This window comes from Mycetomoellerius zeteki, unplaced genomic scaffold (assembly GCF_001594055.1).
Source record: "Mycetomoellerius zeteki isolate Tzet28-1 unplaced genomic scaffold, Tzet1.0 scaffold766, whole genome shotgun sequence".
Taxonomy (NCBI): Eukaryota; Metazoa; Arthropoda; class Insecta; order Hymenoptera; family Formicidae; genus Mycetomoellerius; species Mycetomoellerius zeteki.
The window spans coordinates 234,392-256,483 of NW_017257793.1; the positions used below are offsets into that span (position 1 = coordinate 234,392).

General features: G+C 33.4%; 1 non-coding gene across 1 annotated transcript; it reads right to left on the reverse strand.

The window, feature by feature from the left end:
- Positions 1-6,935: 6,935 nt before the first annotated feature.
- TRNAD-GUC (transfer RNA aspartic acid (anticodon GUC)) lies at positions 6,936-7,007 on the reverse strand. Its single transcript has one exon. It is a non-coding gene; the product is annotated as a tRNA-Asp (tRNA).
- Between the last annotated feature and the right edge of the window lie 15,085 nt (positions 7,008-22,092).

Below are 22,092 nucleotides of genomic sequence, written 5' to 3' on the forward strand. Positions count from 1 at the left end.
CGCTCTAACCAACTGAGCTAATGGGCCAACTTGCCTGGTGTGTTATCTTACAGATTCTTAACGAATCTCTCAGCTTTCTATATACTTCTACATATATATCTCATATATTTGTATAGATCTTTTAATATAAATACAATTTTTAATATAATTATTTTCTAAAATAGAGTTAGTTTTCCTTATTTTTAAGAATTTTTACGAATTCCAATTAAATTTTTTTTAAATTAAATGTGCAGATCAAATAAAATCGAAATAATTAAAAAATATATTATATAAATAATAAAGGAAGATCACCGATATTGACATCTACGCTCATGCGCAGCATTGCTCGCTCCAATTGTGCGTGTCTTAACTAATCGATTGTATATCTCTGATACATCAATTAGTTCCGATAACTATTTTTATGTTTCTGTACGATATGGTTATAACAGACATGCATGTTTTGCTAATTTATTTATGTATTAACAACAGCAGCAAACCATTTCGCCGTAGTTCTAGTAATAGATAAATTTCTAGTTACGCGGTAGCAAATTCAATTTTAACAAACCCAAATTAGCTATGGCAGCGAAAATCTTTTTTTTTCGTGTCCTCTCGGATATTTTACAGTACTAGTTATACGTACTCTTGTCTTTTTCTATGATATTTTGGCTCTCCAGCGATATCTGGAGACACGGTAGTGTTTCGGCGCTAAGCCAAGCGTAGCGACACTGCCGTGTCAAATTTACAGAGTAACGCTGACGCGACTGATAACTGCTCAGCGTTTTTACTGTCTTATACAACCCTAATTCTGCGGCTCTCTCTTTCTCTCTCTCTCTCTCTTCTTCGTGCAAAAAATATCGTCATGGAGTAAGTCTACAGGCTATCATAAAGTATTAAGCCACTGCAGGTGTCCTGCATGACCCTACCACGGCGTCAGCAAACTTTCCTTTCTTTTACCTTCATACCTGCACCCAGCAATCTGCTACCGTCTGGCAGAGCTTCAGAAAGAAGAAAGAATAACGTATATGAACTTTAACAGCTACAGTCAATAAAGAAACATGCACGTGGGCACGGATTATTGATAGACTAATAGCATTTAAAATTCAGTAAAAATATTATTTTAGCTAAAATATCCTACATACATAAAAATCTTTCTTTGAATTATATTTGTAGTCATCATTAATGGAATTATTTCAGAATTCGTATATCTTCATCAAAATTATTCTCTTTTTAGACAATAGTAAGATTCAATTTAAATTCTCATAAACTTAATGACCTGTATTCAGAACGCTCTTTTATCTTTGAAATTCTGTAATATGCGTGACGTAAAGTATAGTATGTTAGCGCGCTAATATCGTTGTAAGCACGTTGAATACGGGCCATTACGTATAAATAAAATTTTATCCAGAGACGTGACAACGTATATTTTTCTCGTACCAGGTATACTTTTCGTAAAGTTTTTATACTTATATGTAACAACGTTAAGAAGATCACAGGATTAACACAACAATAAGTATATATATATATATAAGATTTTTTAATTGACGAATATAAATTAAATAAATAAGTATAATAAAATTAAGTAATAAAATTCCTGATAAAAATACACTTTTTCATCCAAATGCTCATGTCAACGCGCGTTAACAATGTAAAGTCCGGATAACAAACAGTTTAATAACATTTCAAACGAAGTATCTCAGTTGCAATGAAAAAAATACGCGTCACTGTCGCAAAGTTCAAACGAAGTATTTTCATTTGCGTGAGTAAATCGCCATAAAATGGTCAGGCAAAAGCGATCGGACAAACTGACCATGTTTGCCATCGACTCGATGCTCGCAGCATGTCCCAGTTACATCGTAAAACTGTCGTTTTTTGGCTCAATCTCGACTAGCCGAGACTAAATTGAAGCCCGTTGCATATCTCGATTTAACTTATACACACATATACACATACATACATACATATATATATGTATATATGTATATATATATATATGACTGATTCCGCAGGGGATGAAATCGGACTCAACTGACGTGAAACGAAAAAAAAAAGAAAAAAACACGTTCAAACTGTTATCTTTACGAAAATACGCTAAAAATTGGCAAAAATATTTTATTGTTATTTTCTTTCTAAAGCAGAAAATTGCAGCTTTAATTGATCTCACTTTAATCCTATTCATTTTATGCATATCATTTTAATATTAAAATGGCTATTTAAAATAAAATCTGTACTAACAATAAATAAAATATAGAACACACAATCGCATATTATTTTTAACTAAATTAAATGTTAAATGTACGGTGTATATAACTGTAAATTCGTCTTAGGAAAAGAATAAAAAGTACGAGTAAAAAGCATGAGATAATTAACGGTGGTACCTGTCCTCTACCATAGCATTTCGTATAGGGGCCGAGCGACGCGACGGGTCGATTGGGATTGTCGAGAAGGTGAAGGGAGAGAATCAAAGAGTGCAGACCTCAACGGTCCCCGAACAATCAGCGACAAATGCCGCTACTTGGGTGGCAACCTTCCACCTTGCTCTTCTTCTTCGTCTACCATGATTCTCAGCTGTGAAATCCATTTCTGGAATCGCGACACGAATTTCTGACAATATAAAAAAGTCCCTGCATTTTCGTGCGACTTTCGCGAGACACTGATGAAAATGTCGCCATTAAAATTCATACGGAATTCACTGTCCCGATATTGAATAAAAACTAAGTTTTAGATAATATCACATAGATTAAATCGTCCGACGAGAAATGATTACGCAGAAATGGTGCAAGTATTATCATTTCATTATACATTAAAGTCATCATTGAATAAAAAATTGCCGGAAGAGCACAATTTTTTCGATCGCAAAAAGTAATTATTCACAGACCGCGAGTTTCCACAGTGCGGAACAAATTTTTCTCGCGCTAGCTGAATTATAACGCGTCCAACCGTGCGGATTATTCCAACGCGTAGTCCATTTTAGCAAGATGTAAATTGGACGGGTGTAATTAATTAATGAAAGAGATTATTAATATCAATTAGAGAGATGTACCGAGAATACGTAGTTCTGAGATATCCCATCCCAGAGATACTTTGCATTATTTTTACGAGACTCCGACGGAAGACACTTAAGATCGCTGTTTTATCGAACGCGATAATTAATGAAGTACGTAATCGCATAAGACAATGTGTAATTATTTCTTTAATAAGACGGCAACAGTAAAATTTGCTATAATTGCAGAGAAATGTATGCGACACAAAAGGTTGAACGACATTTAATTATTTCATGCAGAATTATATATATATATATATTCTATATAGGTATGTATATAAAAGTGAATGCATGAATCTCAAAATCATAAATATGTGATATATAGGTATGTATAAAATTTAATTTTATGGCGCGTTTTTTTTACAATTACATACCCACACACGTTGCTTAAACTTAGTAAATAGAAATCATGAAATAGAGATAAATCATAAGCATTAATCGCGTATAATAATTTATATATTTGTTAAATCCATTTAGGATATTTTTTTTAGATCTATATACTTTATTATGAAAATAAATTCGCCCGAAACAGAATCATCCAATTTTAGCATCTAATTTATATTTATTTATACAGAAATAGCGCATATATGAGAATAAATTGTACTACACTTTATGCATATATTGATTACTTTTGTCGCTGCTTATCAATATTAAATATAAATATTTGAAAGTTAAATACGTTCGTTCAATAATTGATACCAGCTACATATGGTATATAGAAATAAAAGTAATTATGTATCTATAATTGACAAGCTATTATGTCAAGGTTTCCTGTGAATGCGGCATAAACAAAATGTATTTAGCAAAAAATGTTATTACATTTCTTGATAGCTAAATAACTCACATTAGTTGAACAGTATGATAAGTGATAACACAATTAAATTCGACACGATCAATTATTAAGCAAAAAATGTTATCACATTTTTTGATAGTTAAAAAACTCACATCAGTTGAATAGTGTGATAAGTGATAACAAAATTATATTCGACACGAGACTTGTCGGGCCATGTTATCGCTATCGGCCATGGAAGCGACTGTAATTAAGGCGAATTTACGATGTGTCCTCTCACAACCTGAGGCTCTCAAAAGAGCATGGCAACGTGCACCGACTTCACAGCGCACTTGCGTGCAACAGAGGCGTATTTCAAAAAACGGCGTCTATCATGTGACCTTAAATTTATCCTCGATTACGGCTTATTACGGACAAGCACGACCGACCGGGTGCCTTCCCAGTTAGAGACGACGTCTCCACTCGAGACGTTTTCCACTCCCGACAGAATTCTTACGAGTGCAATTATGTTTTCCCCGATATTTTGGCCTCTTCTGCCTCCTGCGGCGCCTATTACTGACGAGAGTCATTAGATGCGCGTCAGATGATCCGCAACAACACTCATTATTATTCACGGCCGACACGAAGGCCGACGTTCACAATGTGATAATGGTGATTATGAAGATTCATGGTGTATACGAAAGCGGAAGATTTATTTTGTTGACGTTTCGATGATTAACAGTATGTCTAAGGCTTATCGCGTATTCTTTCAAGTAAAATATTCGTGAATATTAGAAATAAAATTATTCTCTTCAGAAAATGAAAATTTTTTATTGTCACATTATATTAAAAAAATTAGTTTTTTGTGCTGTTGGAAAATTTGTGTTAAATTTTACACATTTTATGTATCCCAAATAGTTCATACAAATTTTTATGTTAATTTAACAAATGATAAATTAAAATATGTTAACAAGTAATATACATATTATATAAAAAATTAACAAAAACACAATTAACTGACACAATTTGTAAGCAAATTATGAAAGCGTATTTCTTCAGTAAAACATTTATAACATGTTAAATTAACACACACATTATAGTAAATTAATTTAACATTTATATATGTTAAACACATTTATCTTCATTTATATATTTTAAAATTCAAGTTTTAAAATAAATTATGTTTATGTTATTTGTCCACTTACTCATAAATTGTGTTATTTTATTTAACTTTAAGAAATGTTGGATATTAATTTAACTCAAAATATTCAAATAACACAATCACGTTAAATTGACACTCGAATATGTTAAAAATTCAACATAAAAATTTTAACAAGGATCGGTTTCAACACAAATATAAAATGTCTTTTACCGTGAATAGTGACTATTTTCTATCTTTTCTCAGCATAGAACTTTGAATCAGCATAGAACTGATAGGTAATTTATCACATAAAATCGATCTGCATCAGTAACATACGATCGAAATGTGCGTGCTTAGTTAATTGCGCGAAATTCATGGTGAAAGCAAGAGTAAAAGGTGCGGAAAGGGGACAAAGGAAGGGATGCACTACGTGCGATTACACCTATTTGATATGCCGCGACACTCAAAACTCGTACATCACACTTAACCGTTGAATATGGAACAGTCAGTCCCGGCAGCGGGCGCATCCAGCATGCATATGTAGACCGCAATTATGGCCGTTAACTATCGTCGGCACGCACGCCGAGCACGAATTTTCTATTTCGCCATGGAGCCTCTCATTTTTTTCCCTTCAAATATTCGCTAGCATCGTGGAAGAAGCTTCCTCTTTTGCTATTTCAACAGTTATAAATAATATAAAGCACATTTTATAAAATGTACATATTAAGTAAATTTTTGAACTCTTCTGTTAACTGTCTTTAAAATTTTTTGCATTTTTATAAAATAAAACCAGACAAAGAAAGAATATCATATTTACCAGTTAAAAATCTTTCTTCAAACTCTCGAGTAAAATCCTAAATCCTCTTTTTACTAATATAGATTTGATTATGAAATATATATAAAGAATATCTAAATTATATATATATATATACGTATATGTATATATGTATATATAATGTGTGTGTGCGCGCGCGCGCGCGTGTGTGTGTACGTATAAAGAGATTTACTCTGTGATAATTTAAATATATAATATATACAATAGTAAAAAAAGATCACGTAAAGTATTTTAATTAAGACAAGTAATCTTATACATTGCGTATATCTCAGCACAGCGGCAGATAAGCGTACAAAAAGCGAAAACCCAACATTTCCAGGCTCTCTCTTTTTCGCACAGATCGCCTTCAACCTTTATTTCGTCTCGAGACTCTGTGGACGATGCAGGTGCAGTTCGTAAAAAAAGGAAACAGGTTCGTACACCATCAGTACCACCGTCGATGAAAAAAAGAAAAGAAAGAAAAAGAAAGAAAGAACAGAAGTAAAAGAAGAGACGCACATTCGTACTCGTGATGTTTAGGACAGGACGCGATTGATGTAGTCGTGAAGAGAGAGAGGGGGGGAAGGGAGGTAGTTGCAGAGGGAAAGCCGGATGGAAGCAAAGAAGAATGTCCCGTCTCCGTGTCGCCGCACCCAATAACACGCGGGTAATCACGATTTAATAGCTCAATAACATCCGCCACTGTGCCCTGCCACGGACCTCGAAACAATTTATCGGTCCCGCCAGTCAATAAATTCAGTTTTTGAGTTGTATACGGGCCTGACCGGTCTCGCGAGAGCAGGCCACGAAGCGTTTAAATCTCAAAAGCGGACGCATCGAATTCAGACTGGCGAATTTCAAAATAACGCATATAAATTAGGGGAAGAATAAATATCAGTTCAAGTACCTCCCTCCCTTCTTTTACGATACCGACCTCTTTGATTTCACGGTATACTAGTAAAATCATCGTGAAACATGAAGTCACAACATATTTGTTGTGATATTAGAAAAATGAAAAATATGTTAGAGTTATTGGATTATATAACATTCTATTTCCAAGTATTTTCCATATAAAGTTTATGTGAAAAGAATAAACTTTTTTATATAAATATGAACAGAATTAACAAGGAAAAGAACAACAGATCTGTCAACTGCAAAATATGAGTGTTTATATTAAAAATAAAAAAATATCCTCCCCGGCGGGGAATCGAACCCCGGTCTCCCGCGTGACAGGCGGGGATACTGACCACTATACTACCGAGGACTTGTCAAGTTGGCTCTTCTATTATTATGGTCTTCCAATATATCAAGATATTTCTATTTCACTATGTTTTAATTTTTGTAAAATATTTTATAAAAATTGTTTAAATATTCAATGTAAACAAAAATAAAATAATTTAATGCTCTTTTTGAATTTAATTTTAAAAAATTAGAGTAAATAAGAACAAGAAGATTAAACACAAATATCTTTCTATCAATATAGAAGTATCTCTCTTTCTAATATTAACGTATATATATCTATACTTATGAACTATATATTTTAATTTTAACTTTAATATAGGTGAACATGTTTATATAAGTTTCGTAGAGAAACGTCTCACTACATGACGACTATATAATAATGAAACATAATGGACGTTTTGGTTAGTATACCCGCTTGTCACGCGGGAGACTGGAATAAACAATTCCTTGTCAAGGAAACATTTTATCTTTCATTTTCATGAATACAGATCTTGCAGGCAATGTCAATTTTTCATTACTTAATTCACCTAATTCTATTTGCAATTGTTAAATCAGGCAAAAAATGTGCAACTTTAAAATGCACATTTGTACTTATGATGACCATGCTATTAAATTATGTACATTATTTTTTCAAAACGTGTCACGTCTACTTTGTAATTATGCAAATATCAAATCATATATAATCGCAGTCGTTTAACATTGTCTAGTGGGCTTAAAAAGAATTTAATCGCTATAATTAAGATTATTTTTATACAATAAGGAACGTTGCAACGATAGTATTTAGAATTTATAAAATTATATTAGGATCGAAAATATTTTAAGGGTAGGTTCGAAGACAAATTTTCCCAATTCCTTAATGAATAAAGAGAAGTGTAATGTAACATGTGTAATTTATGATAATTCGCATAATCCGTATCTCGATCAGATATAGAGAATATCTAATTAAATGTGTTTCTCATATTTACATCGTTTATGTTTCATTGAATCGTGATCATTGCAATCCTCTGCAAGAAAAATGGATTAAATAACCAGTCGAATGTCGGGATCGCGTTGGATTAAATAACTGTCGTAAGTCGCGCATTAAACGCGAATGAAACTCGCCGGTCGTACCGGCTCGTAAAAACAAAGGCACACGATGTTCGTAAGAGCAGATTGTCGTTAATAGTAGTCCTGGAACAGTAATAGTAGCGGAATATCGCGACGCGATGCGACCATTTCTCGTTCTCATCTTGTGTCGCGCTCGAATTTGAACGTTTATACCGTCTAGTTACGCGCGCGAAACTGCTGGTGATATATTTATCGGTTCGTTAGTGCGACGCTCATTGGGATTATAAACTACTTTGTCGCTTAATTAATGATTGTTGTGATGCCAGTTTGCGAATCCGGCAAATTCCACTTGGGAAAAGCAAAGATAAGCAACTGCTTTATCAGATTAATATATGGTCAGCTTCCTCCCCCTTTCTTCCCCCCTCTCTCTCTCTCTCTAACATTTTCATGACAAAGCGTTTGTTGCACAAAGTCAAAAATATAATTTTAATATAAAAATGTTTGATTTATGTATTCATGTAACAACAGACAAGCACGCGTCGAATACTAAATATCAGAGGCGATCTTGCTTCACAAATATATATTACCTGTCTACAAAAATTCTGTTTTAAAGCAGCCTGAATTTAAATACCTAATATATATTGAAGCTAATATTTATGTATTAAAATACAGCTGATTTTTTACATAATAGATACAATTAATTTTTAATTAAAAGATATATGGATATAAATAGATCTTTTAAATTCTAGTTAATATCTTGTCAAACAAAATATTGGCACAAATATCGATAATAAAGCAATATGTAAAGAATTATTTATAAGTTTATTGTACAATAGATATGTAAATAAAACTACCTATTTATAAATATGTATATGTATAAAACATACAATTAAGATGTAAAATAATCTTATTTATCAACACATAAAAATATAATTTAAAACGCTTCCAATAAACTGTTATATAATGCTTTCACTCGATTTTTATTCATAATTTCCACAATTTATGGATCGGGGAGTGAAATATCACGCAGCATATGCGAACATTCGGTTTAAAAACGCATTCGAAACGAACTATTCGGAATTTTCATGATGCAATGCGGTACACCGCGTTCGTCTATCCCGGTAAATTTACATCCCGTTATTACAGCGGTATTTCGGAGCCATATGTTTGTCGCGTCCCGCGTTTCATCATCCAATACGAGGGCTGTTTGTCTTCCCTCATGTCGACGTTAAATCTGATATTAGGACGAGCGCATGTGATCACTCGTCAATAGTCCGAGTGCAACGACAAACCTATCGATTGTCTGCAAAGTCGATTTTGTAATTTAGATCGATGCACAGGCCTGGATGCTTTTGATGCCGCTATATTCTATCAGTAACGCATCGAAACCGAATATTTCGTCGATGGTTGAATCACGGAATGATCAATCGACGTACACCCGTATCGCGTTTGATGCTCTAAAGCGCCATTGTGAATAAAATATTCACTCCGCATAACGATCATGCATTATTTTATACTCTCAGGCATTTAACGATATCGACATTTGTTTCTTCAAAATTCTGATAATAATAGTTATTTACTTAATAAGTATTTTTTATTTTGAATTATTAAAAATATCTTTCAAGATGATATACATATAAGTTAAGTATAGTGCAATGATTTTGTAGTGTTTCCAAATGAAAAAATTTACAGACACACATTAGAATATTTAAACACGCAATGTTTCAAGAGTACAATTTTCGATTGACTATATCAATATCCAGGTTACCAATCATTTTTGAGAGCTAACATAAATCAACAGTAGTGCCGATAGGCACGAAATAGAAATACAGAATCAAACAAAAGCGATTCGTAAAATATACAAAATATACATTAAAATATGGTACAAAAATATATATATTCGTCCACACAAATATTTTTTGGAAAGGATCTTATTCTCTCTTTCCAGTAAGTGAATTTCATTCGAGTAACAAAAATAATTCAAGAAGTTCTAATTAAACCTTATACTATTTTAATTAAAAAAGGAAGTAAATATATAAGGTTTGCAAAATTAGATATATGTATATATATATAAATTCACCCTGAAATATTTAAGCTCTAATAATAAGATTCGCTTTAACCGAATAGGATTTCTCTCACTTAATTAGATTTATTTTCATTAATCCAATTTCAAATATATTTATATATAAAAATATATACAATATATATTCATAAAATACGTATGCATATATTTTGCATTTAAATGAAAGTAAAATTTTATTGAATACAATATCCTTGCAAATACAGGATGTACAACTAGTCTAATTAAAAGGTTATACAATGAGATAATGAATCGAGTGGACGAGCGAGATCACAGACACGAGAGGTTCTTAGAATAAATTACTACTCAGTGACATCGGCGCCGCCACTTTGACGATGGATAATAGTGAATTATGCATCGTTTATGTCTCGTAAAGCGCTGCAAATAGATGGGGAACGCGCGCGAAGGCATTTGTCGCGTCGCGAAATTGCTATAAGCCGGCTTACTTTATTCAGCCGTAATAAACGTATCTTCAACTTTTACGTCGACTGATCGTATACTGTTCTTTTTTTTTGTCGCTACGGCTCATCGCTTACCGTTCGTGTTGGAGACTAGATGACGAAGCTTTTGCGTAATTCGCGGATAAGATAAACGTTATGAATCGTGTATATTCACGCTCGTAAACTGCTATAGAAAGCTTCTTGAGAAACTTGTGCCTCTCGATCATGTGAGCAAAAGAAAAGAAGTGAAATGACGAGGTATACACAAATCAATGTATATCTTGAATTTATAACTGAATTTATAACTTGGATTTATAACTTGAATCAATAATGTGAATAATTTAGATTGCTCTATTACATGTTTATAATATGATATATAATTTATTAGTATAAAAGACGTGATCTATTATAAAACATTTATTTTTAATTAGAATATTCTAGATTCAAAAAGTTTAAAGCATATATTTAAGAATCCATGATAATTAGTTACGTTTAATTTTTTCTTTAGAATATATATAACGAATGGTATTGCAGTTTGCGAAATATGAGAAAAAAATGTTTTCTGCGAGCTCGAAGAACGAGAGTAAAAATGACCATGAATAACAGCAAGACTAGTGTATAGTCTTCAAAATAATATAAACTAAAAAAATTGTACTATAAATGTTTTGTTTTTCATTTCGTTATCGTTCAAAGGAAGATTTGAGCAATAATTACATTTACATTCAGAAACACAAATATAAAAGATAGATCACAAAGAAGAGATACCTTATTTTTAGTATTATTAGCATCGTTCAGTAAATTTATTGGAGAGAGAAGTGGTAAACTTTACGACGAAGAGACGATAGTATCAGTGCGGGCCGGGTTAAAGCTTTCGAGGTATCATACGGTTGTCTCACGTACACCGAACAAACGTGCGTGAGTTTTATGCCCGCGTAAACAGGTTGTATATGCGTGGGCGTTCTCGATGCCATCAAAAGGCGTCATCTCGACCAGTCGTCATCGTCGTCATCGTCGTCGTCGCCGAGCTGGTTCCCGACAACGACCACTCATGAGAAACCGACGCGACATGATTTACGACGCGACGTGAATTTCAGCCTGTACGAAGATCCTTGCATATCCATGCGCAGGAAAGCGGTCTGTTCTTCCGTACATAACCGGCCATTAAGCGACCATCGGCTATCGAATTCGATAGCCGGGCTTAAGTGGCACATCCGATGCCGTGAGCGATACTTCTTACGGCAAAAATGGCAAGTTCTTTCACGATCGCGACTTCATGTTACATCTGTAGCGCAAACCTGTCTTATGCGTAAAAATTATTAAACGTATTTGTATACAGAGAGAATTAATCGAGACTAAACGAAAAAGTTCTGCTGTTTCTGTTATGACTGTTAACGTGATATACATATATCTGAAGACGAATACGTGACAATATAATTATATATTTGATCATAATTCAAATCATAAAATCTCTATTAGATCTATAAATTTCACAAATCTAAATAGATTCGAAAGAATCGAAATAAAATATCAGGGGAACAAAATAGAAAGTTTCTGAAAAAAATTCAATGGAAACATTATTTGTGTCGCAACCACCTCCGCTATTTTTTCTTGTTGCTCCTCGCTACCTCGGCTACGAAACCTTGCCATTTATGCGAACCCTCCTCGATGCCGTGGTAGTAAAGAGAGTCATGACTGTGAATCATCGAGATGGCTCCGTGTTCGCTACGACCCTCACTGACCGCGAAATATGAGAAGAAGCTCTTTCTGCGGACTCGAAGAATGAGAGCATGAACAACCGTGGATAACGACGAGTCCAGTAATGTCACAAAAGTAACGCAGTGCTAAAGAAATGCATTTAAAAAATACCTCTAAAATAACACAATTTTAATTCTAAGATATTGCAATTATATTACTACAGCAAACAACCATATTTAACAATTCTATCATATAGTTATAGAAGTCATAGTATTAATCTTGATGTAATGCACGATATATTTAATCAATAGAGTTAACTTTATAATTCATTGCACTTTCTCGAAGAATTGATATTAACGTAACAAAATTGATTGACTTATTCGAATATAGTAATACTAGATCGCAGAAAAATCTTTCTCATCTTGCAAAATCACACTGATGCAAAATCAAAAGTTAATTTCCTGAAAAATTCCCAGATGGGAGACACACGTCTAAAAGATCGACTGTATGAATTCTCCTGTCGTGGTAAAAATCGTCGAAAAGACTTGAATCCTCTGCGAATTTATTCGCTCTCGCTGTAGAATCTTTAAAATGAAATGTAAGCGCGTGCAACGGGATAGCATTTTTTCATTTCCCACGACATTGTATTCTAAAGATAAAAAAGAGACGTTGCATGATCGTATTCTTCACCTCTTTATCTTTTTATTTTTAAAATATGATTTTTTAAATATTCCACCCTTTATCTTTTTATTTTTAAAATCCTTCCGAAAGTTAAGCTTTGCGTTACGAATTTCGTGTTTCTCTCGCGGCGATTAATTTACCTATCGAGGAAACTTCATCTCACATCCGAACATACAAAAACGATCGGTGATAGACAGATCATTATATCGGTAAAAAGAAATAATGAAAGATTTTTACACACAAAGCTAATCCCTAATATTGAGATTCTAAAATGCAATTTTATGAATACAAATTAGTATTTATGCTAAACTTCATTACTATATCATGAATATATATATATATATATATAATATATATATACAAAATATGTATGTTTACAGAAAGCAGTAAGGCCCTTATCTACGATTGACGCGCGCAGCTTTCTACAGAACGAATCGTAAAACTTTGGATCTATTCTCTGTTCTAAATCCCATGTAAATCCGCTCGCTGGATGGACGCGGGCTGACGCTCGCACGCAGAGAAATCCTCCTTTTTATCGCGCAAAACTGACACGCAACTGCTGCGAATTAATAACAAAATAAAACTGACGCGACGTGTTGACGTTTCATCGCTCACGTGCATTTTCCGACGACCGGACGTTCCTGCGACGTAATCCTGAGAGAAGCTCAATATACACGTTGCTGAAACGAGAACGCGCGCTTTTCGAAAACGATCCGAGAAAGAATCATTCAACGCGGCGTAGGTATGACGGCGCGAGAGAGGCAAGAATTTTCGTTAAGCGAAAGAAGCTCACACCCGCGAATGTATATCATGAGCACCGTTTCCGGCGGGTTGTGCCGCAAGACCCGACGTTCCTTTTCCGAAATGTCTCTGCGTTTTCTCTTTACGCGCCGAGATAAAAGACGTCCTGGGAATTTACAGAGAAGACGATACCTACCACTTTCCACAAGTGTTCTTGAATTTCACTGCAAGACCGTTTTTGTTTTCATATTCCATACTTTTCAAGATATTGTCTAAGAGATATATTCGAAGTTTTAATATTAATTCATAATATAAATATATAATTAGAAGTAATAATAAATAATTTTGAATATATTTAATTAGAATTTTCAAGTGTGCTCTTTAATAGTTTATTTCAGTAAGTGAAATTTACGTCAAATTAGAAATAGGGAAGTAAAGTTGCACATTCGTCGATATTCCCGAAGATATTAATAAAAATTAATAAAAAAACAAATTCCGTCATCGAATTCAATCTTATACATTATATGAATATATATATGAAGCTTTCAAGAATAAAAGTACTATTTATATTATAAATATATATATATATATACATACGCGTATAAAACTTCATAACATTAAGCGTAGTGAGGCAGCAAAGTATGTATTTCACCGTAACTTTGGTAAATAAAATTGGTGAGAAATGAGTCATGTGAAAACATGAAGTCTAGCTTGGAATATTTACATGTATCTACAATGAATAATGTAAGCATTTCTCAACCGATTTTATAATAAGAAGCATGTTCGATATTTGAAAATGGAACGTAATGAAATAAATATTATTTACAAATTTACGTTTTTCCTAAGAAACAAATTATGTAACTTTGGATATTATGAAATTCACGTATACACATGTGTCATTACAAAATGTGTCACATAAGAGAGATATAACGTATAATTTTTCAATTTTTCTTTTCTAAATAAGCTATTAAAATGGACTCAGTTACCACATCTCGCTTATATCCTAAGTAATAAGATACACATCGTGACGATAAAAAAACTTGAGTATACCGATTAACACGATGAAGCTCGTAATACGATTTCGCTTATAAAATTCCAAGTATCTCAATAAAAAAGAAACCAGTGTTTCCCTCAGCGCACTTCCTTTTTTTCTCGAAAGTTTCTGGGAAGGTCTCTCTTTACTATGCAACAGCGCTTCATGAACGACTCCCGTCATAAACTCTAAACTATATAAGCTGTACGCACGCAACATGGGTGGGACTGTACTACGGCCGCTTGTCTCCTTCTCGACTTCGTTGAAGTAAATTATGGAAAAGCCGTGAAAGCCATGCGGAGAAAAGCTTTGTGAAGATCGAATATAAACGTCGAGTGTAGCGCCGATCTTTCGAATTTGTAAGCGGATGCGCTCATTCTGTATCATATTATCAAATAAATCCGATAATTTACCACGGATAAGGTGATACAATTACAATAGCGAGGGATATCCCTTCTGTTGTTTTCGATTCGAATTTCACAGCCAAATATCGACTATCATCTAATCATTCTAATCTTTGAATATACAGGGTGTTTTATTTTAAATGATATGGTGTCGATCATCTCGCGAATCGATGATTTTATTGAAAAATTTTTCCAACAAAAGTTGCATGGCTTAAAGGGGGACATGATGGAAATGTGGCCTTGTCATAAACTAAGTTTTGCTTGACGATCAGCTCAGGTGGTGCCTCGCAATCACCAACGTAGATAATTACACGCCTAATGATTAGCTTAGGCGGTGTCCTTCACACGATAGCTTCTCTAATTTCGGTTAATAATAATTCCAAATAAACTGCTATATAATATTTGTTACTACACATAATTAAATCACGAAAGAAACACGCATTGCTTGTATTAATAATAAATGCAATTATATCTAAATGTTTGATGTTCTCATTGCGCGTTCCCAGGATCTTCTCTTATTATTCATAACAGATCATGCTGAACAAAAAAATACTCGCAGTAAGAATAATTATGTTAAGTGACTAATATTGCCAGCAATATTAACTACGTTTAGTACAGAGCAAGAAGTTAAAATTTCTACAAAGTTATTGCAACTTCTATTCTTCTCAGCAAGATCAGTGTACACTATTAGATGCTATGATATGACGAATTATATATATACGGAAATTAATTCTTAAACTCACGGTAAAACCTTATATGAACGTATACGTTCCACCTGAAATAGAAAATATTTTCGAACAATTGCAGGATTTTTCATTCACCTTTCTCTCATAGATATAAATTTTTCAAATTAATTAACTAACATTTCACATGCACTTGCTCTTCTTTTACATAGTAATTCAACCAAACATAATAAAACGTTTCCGACATCGTGAATTCGTATTACGTTTCGACAGATTCAAACGAAAAGCTTTCCAGTTCCCGACATCGACGAAAACTTAAATCGTAAAACTTTAATAGATCTGTAAAGGCTATTTCGCTCCCCTATACGCTCAATACATGTTCCAAAATAGATAAACTACATTTGATACGGTTTGACCTCGATTTCATTTTATTATACAACATAATTGCCAAAAAAATATGATAATGGGATGTCTATGTAACAAAGCATAATTAAATTGTACTTATATATTTAATTTAATACTATATAAAAAACTCATAATGTTATATCTTTCTTATAATGCTATTCAGTGGCATAATATAATATATTAATAATAAAAATTTTTAGCTTATATCTGTTATTTTAAATTCAAACTACAGTGAATTTTAACGGACACAGTGAATTTTAATCTTACACATCGAAACAAGAAAAAGAATCGAATATATTATTTAAGATTTTTACCCCGAGAGAGAATAAAGGATTGAAAATTTATTTCAAAAAGTTTTGAATAGCGAAAAGTACCAGGAAAAGAAAAGAAGTTGCAAAAAGGAGTGAAGAGTAGAGGTTTCGTTTGCTAGAAGCGAATCAGAAATTATCCGAAAGCCAGTCAGCCAGAGTTTCTTTACTACAGCACTTTCAGTGAACTTTATAAAATACCCTGGAAATCAATTACAATCGTTCTTGCACATTGTGGTGCAATGAGAATTAATTCCAATGCGAAAAAGTGAAGAAGATAAAGTGGAAACACAAGGCGAAAACGAATCGAAGATAATTTTTGTCTAATATTCCCATAATAGGATTAAATATTAATTTAAGATAATTATAAATAATTAATTATACGTATTGGACTTGGCAGAAATTTCGACTAATTTACATCAACTTTTCGACCTGCTTGAAGCAAAGGCACGTTGGAGTTGAGTGTGCAAGAGATATTGTTATCGACAACGTTAACCACGGTTGTTTGGCAATTCCTTTCCGCCTCGTATCTCCATCTAGTTAGTACTTTCACGAAGTCATGTCGTTCGGAAATAACATTAATCGCGAAACTCTAATGTACGATGCTAAAATCTAATTAATTTAATATACATTACAAATTATATAATCAATATTAATAATTTTACAAAATGTTAATTTAATTTGTCAAGAAACTACGGATCTAGTTGTCTTCAATTTCTTTTAAAATTAATTAATCTTTAATTTTCCTCATCTCTAATGTTTTATGCTCTAATAATTAGTATAATTATAGATAGATAATAAATAAATTATTATTGTTTTATTAAAAATTATTAAAATAAATATAAGTTAAAATAAAATACTAAGACGAAACTTTTAGAGTAATTGTATAAGGTTATATACATTTTCAGTACAATTATACTTATTACACATACGTAAAAATAATCTAGCACATTTTCATTTGTTTTTAAAAATCAGAATTATATAACATGTGCGCGTGAAAAAAATTATAAAAAAGTCAAAGAATCTAAAATTTTCGCGTTATTTCGCTATGATATTTTAATCAACTGATAATAGGCCACTAATAAGGTTTCAACAAAAGAATTTTTAATTACGGAATTATAATTTTATTCTAGATATTCGTCTATCTAGTCTAGATATTCGTTTCTATCCAAAACTTGAAATCTTTCTTATTTTTTGCAAATTCACTCACGTCTATTCAATGATAACACACCGAATATGATCAAGAGAGAATTGTACAATTAAATCGAAAGGGTAAAAATCTCGGTCGTAGCTTAACGTTTTATGGACGATTGCTGGTCCTCACCCCCTTCTTCCGTGACGTGTCGGGACCTCAAGGGCGATCGTACCGTGGCCGAAAATCATACATCTGGTCGAGAGGCACCGGCATCGCGGCGGGCATACCAACGTTATAAATCTTCGGCTTTATGTTACGATCCTGAAAATGCGCCGTGCGACGCGCTGGCGACACGCCAACGACTGGCCGAACGACCGAGTCGCGTTTTCGCGCGCATGTGTACGTCTCGATGTCACAGACATGCAAAATAGGCTTCCGCCGATTAATTTCTGGAACCTCTCGACCAACACCTCGAGATTCTCGGGAATGATCCTAAACCACGATATTATTTATAGAATCGAAATCTTCACGATTGAGAAATTATTATTAGAATTGCAAAAGAATAAATTGACAAGAAATATCATTACTCGAAAAATTATTTGAATATTAATTTTGATAATGAAAAAAATTCCATAATTCCATTTTATAGGAATACAAATACATAAATAATTTATAATTTTCGATACTCTTTAACGATCTTTAAGGCTAAAAATATTTTTCAAAGAAGACAATCAAATCTTCATACAAGTGCAATAAAATAACTTTTAATTTATTTTTTAATGATAAAAATACTAGATATTTGCAGAATCTGTGAATCTCATGTACGCTTGATGAGATCATTCCACTCTTTGCGTTTTTTTTTTCAGTTATTTTTTTTGTACTTCGTTTGCGCAGCGGAAAACGGGAATGCGAATCTGGAGTCATTCGAACGAGAGGTCTCAGGAGAAGTCAGACTCGTTAGGAAGTCAACGGACGAATGATGGCGAGAGTACCCGGGAAGATAAAAGTTCGTCGCTCGGCAAATCACAAGGAGTCGCCGATGAATACTTTCAATTTACTACGACTGTTCCTGGCTGGAACATACAAGAGAGAGAGAGCTTGGTAGCTGGCAGTCATCGCGGATGTGTCCGTTACGCGCCAACGAATAATCGTAAATATCCTTGACAAAAAGAAAGAATAATCCGCTGATAATAAAGCCACAGTGCAATTTCACAATGATTGCTGGAGAATCATTTTAGCTTTTAACTGCAGCTTATTGTACACTTAGCGACGACATGCTTGCAGAGAAGTTACAACGTTTCTTTCTCTTATTTGTTTCTCACACATGTATGGAGTAATTGTGCAATAATTTTAATAATATTACGTTACTATTTTACACGTATTCACGCAAAAACAAAAATTTATTTCCTTCCTGCAAATCATACTTTATTATAAAAAGACATTAACACTTTTAATATTTATACGTTACATACTTTTAGTATTTATAATATTTATTCACTTCAAGTAAAATCTCAAAAAGAAGTGAAAATTCTGCCACTCTTTTTCAAAAGTAACAGAATTTTGACTCTTTTAGAATGAGATTTCACTCCAAAAAATTTAAAGAGCAGATCTGTTTAAAAGAATTAATTAACGTTATTATAGCAATTTATCAATCTGTTTCACTTAGTAACTTAATTTTATTTCTAACTTATTATTTAAATGTGAAATATATTTATCATTTATTGCATGTAGTGACAATGTAAAGAGGTATTATCACAATGAGAGAGAGAGAGAGAGAGAGAGAGAGAGAGAGAGAGAGAGAGAGAGAGAGAGAGAGAGATGAGAAGAGAATGTCTTGCCGTTACCGGGTATTATCGTTACTACTGTTACTAGTTATTATAAGTAATAAGACCATCCGCTTATAACAAGATTCAGACTTTCATCTACTTATAATAACTATAGGCTTAGGAAACTTGGAGGTAGTATTACACTGACAATGAGCGATTCTTCCAAAAATAAATGCGCTTCCATCATCTATACAGTATTAATTCGACATCAAAAACGGATTACTAATTGTCGACATATTACAAGGTGAGCTGTTAAAAAGATGTTCACCAAGATTTAATGACAATCAATTTATATCTTCAAAAATCATTTCTGTTCTCTCTTTTGATATATATTATAATATATGCGTATAAAACATTTAAAGTATCACTAACATTAGTTTTGTCCAATTCGAACAATCTTTGTTAACCGTAAAATGGTTTAATGTGGCCGTAAGATTAACCTAGATTCGATTAAATCAGGAATCGAGTCGAAATCGAGGCGAGACGAATCGAGAGACGACCCGTAATTGGCCTTCCTTGCTCTCTTACGCCGTCGATCTCGGTTCCCGGCGTTTCTACGCGACCCGCCGAGTCGTTAATCTTTTCAGAGATACACTTGATCATTGCACGCCTCACTACGTCTTCGTTTATGTCGAGAGGGATCGTGCCGACAATTTCCCGTTGCCATTTCTGCATCTGCTGCTTGCTATAATGAAAGAAAACCAGCTAATTGGGCCCATTTTATTATTTATCAACTTATCATAGATGCGGAATCCAAGGCTTCTTTCTATTAGTTCTCTTCACAAGCTTACAGAATATTACCGCAAATTATATAAGTGGATCGATCCGCTCTCTTTCGGACGAATTACCGAGAATTTATAAGTTCTTATAATAGCAAAAAATATTTGCGGTAAAATGAATAATTATGATAAAAATATCTTAAAAATTTTTTTTAAATAGAAAATTAATTTGTAAGAAAGTGATAGTCATAATATAATTAAATGATCAAAAATGTTGGTTTCATTGTAATTAATTACATAATGATTAATCGAGATGCGAGACTAAAACAATAAACCAGTATGAAATTATACATCAACATATCAGTAGAAATTAATCGATTAATGTTAAAATTATTTCAAAAAGATCTCAGTTGCATTCCAGATTATCCTAATTATAGACAGACACATTTTTTTCGCTGTGCATCTGCATTTTCCGTATTCTGACCACGTACACGAGATAAAATACACAAACGCAGCACATTCAAGTATTTTAATTAGCGTCTGCCAAATAAGATCTCTAGAATTTCTCCAAATAAATTTTTCAGTAATACGGATGATACGATTAAAGTAAAAAAAGGGAGGGGATTATAGAATACCATTTCGTTTTATTAAAATAATTCAATAAATATTCATACGGCATAACTACTTTTGGTACAAGCTTATTAACCATAGAGTGATACCAATCATACTATAATTAGTTCTTTAAACGAACGTAATTTGCAAAAATCTGAAGAAGGGAAAAAAGTAGTGTGTGTGATTATGGAATAGAAGGGAGAATACACCAACTAGAGTATTTTGCGGATACATGTACACATTTCGTTACCAAATTTAGTTCAATAGTAGTTTATACCACTTGAAAGTCACATTCAAAGCCTCCAAGCTAGACTGAAGTTACAAAACTAATACCAACGTACTTCTCAAAATTACGTAAAGAGTACACACCTGCGTAAAACAGTTTACTATCTACAAAATGAAATGCTTTTATCGTGTTAGCCTACAATCCCCTATCTATTCCGTAATCTCCTTTCCTCTATCTTAAAATGATATGAATGAATTCCAATTGATTAAATATTATCGCAAGTGCGCGTGCGCGCGCGCGCGCGCGCGCGTGTGTGTGTGTGTGTGTGTGGAACAAGAAAGCATAAACGATTCATCATATCAGTACTCGATCGCATCTAGATGAAATCTATTATCCAATGCTATTAATATCAATATTAATCATAGGCTACATTTGCAATGCAGATACAAGCAATTTCACCAAGTCGACACGCTATAGACGCTTATTGTCGATTTAGTTCGATCAAATACTTATTTCGCGCACGAGTGATCAGCACGCAGGTATGTAGCCTTTATATTATATATCACAGGAGTTTTGAATTAATGAGCAAAAAAATCGTCAATGTCGTAACGTACCGGTCGCGTTCGATTGATAAGCGTAATAAATGGGTTTGACCTTGTTACATATTTTTTATGTTTCAGAATAGTATGGCAGAATACTGTGGCTGTCTCGGCCAGTGCGCAAGCAAGTTGAAACAATTGTGCCGCGCAGCGATTGTGCGAGCTTCAAGATAATTAAAACAAGCGTATAACAGTCGAGGAAATTGAATTTTACATATACACGTATGTAACAATAACATGACGCTCATGCGGCCGTCAGTTTATCTCAAGTTTAATCAAAACTTCGTTTCAGACTTCTTCTTATTTCAGATTCTACGGTACCGATTCGTATTTACAGCGGGGTCACAGCGAATAATCCCTTTATGCGGCGCATTATCCGCCTCTGACGTGCGTGGAGGGCGATAACAGCGTTTCCACCTCTTGCATGACTCTACTTGTTATCGTTCCAAACACTTTGTGCATCCGCCCTGCAG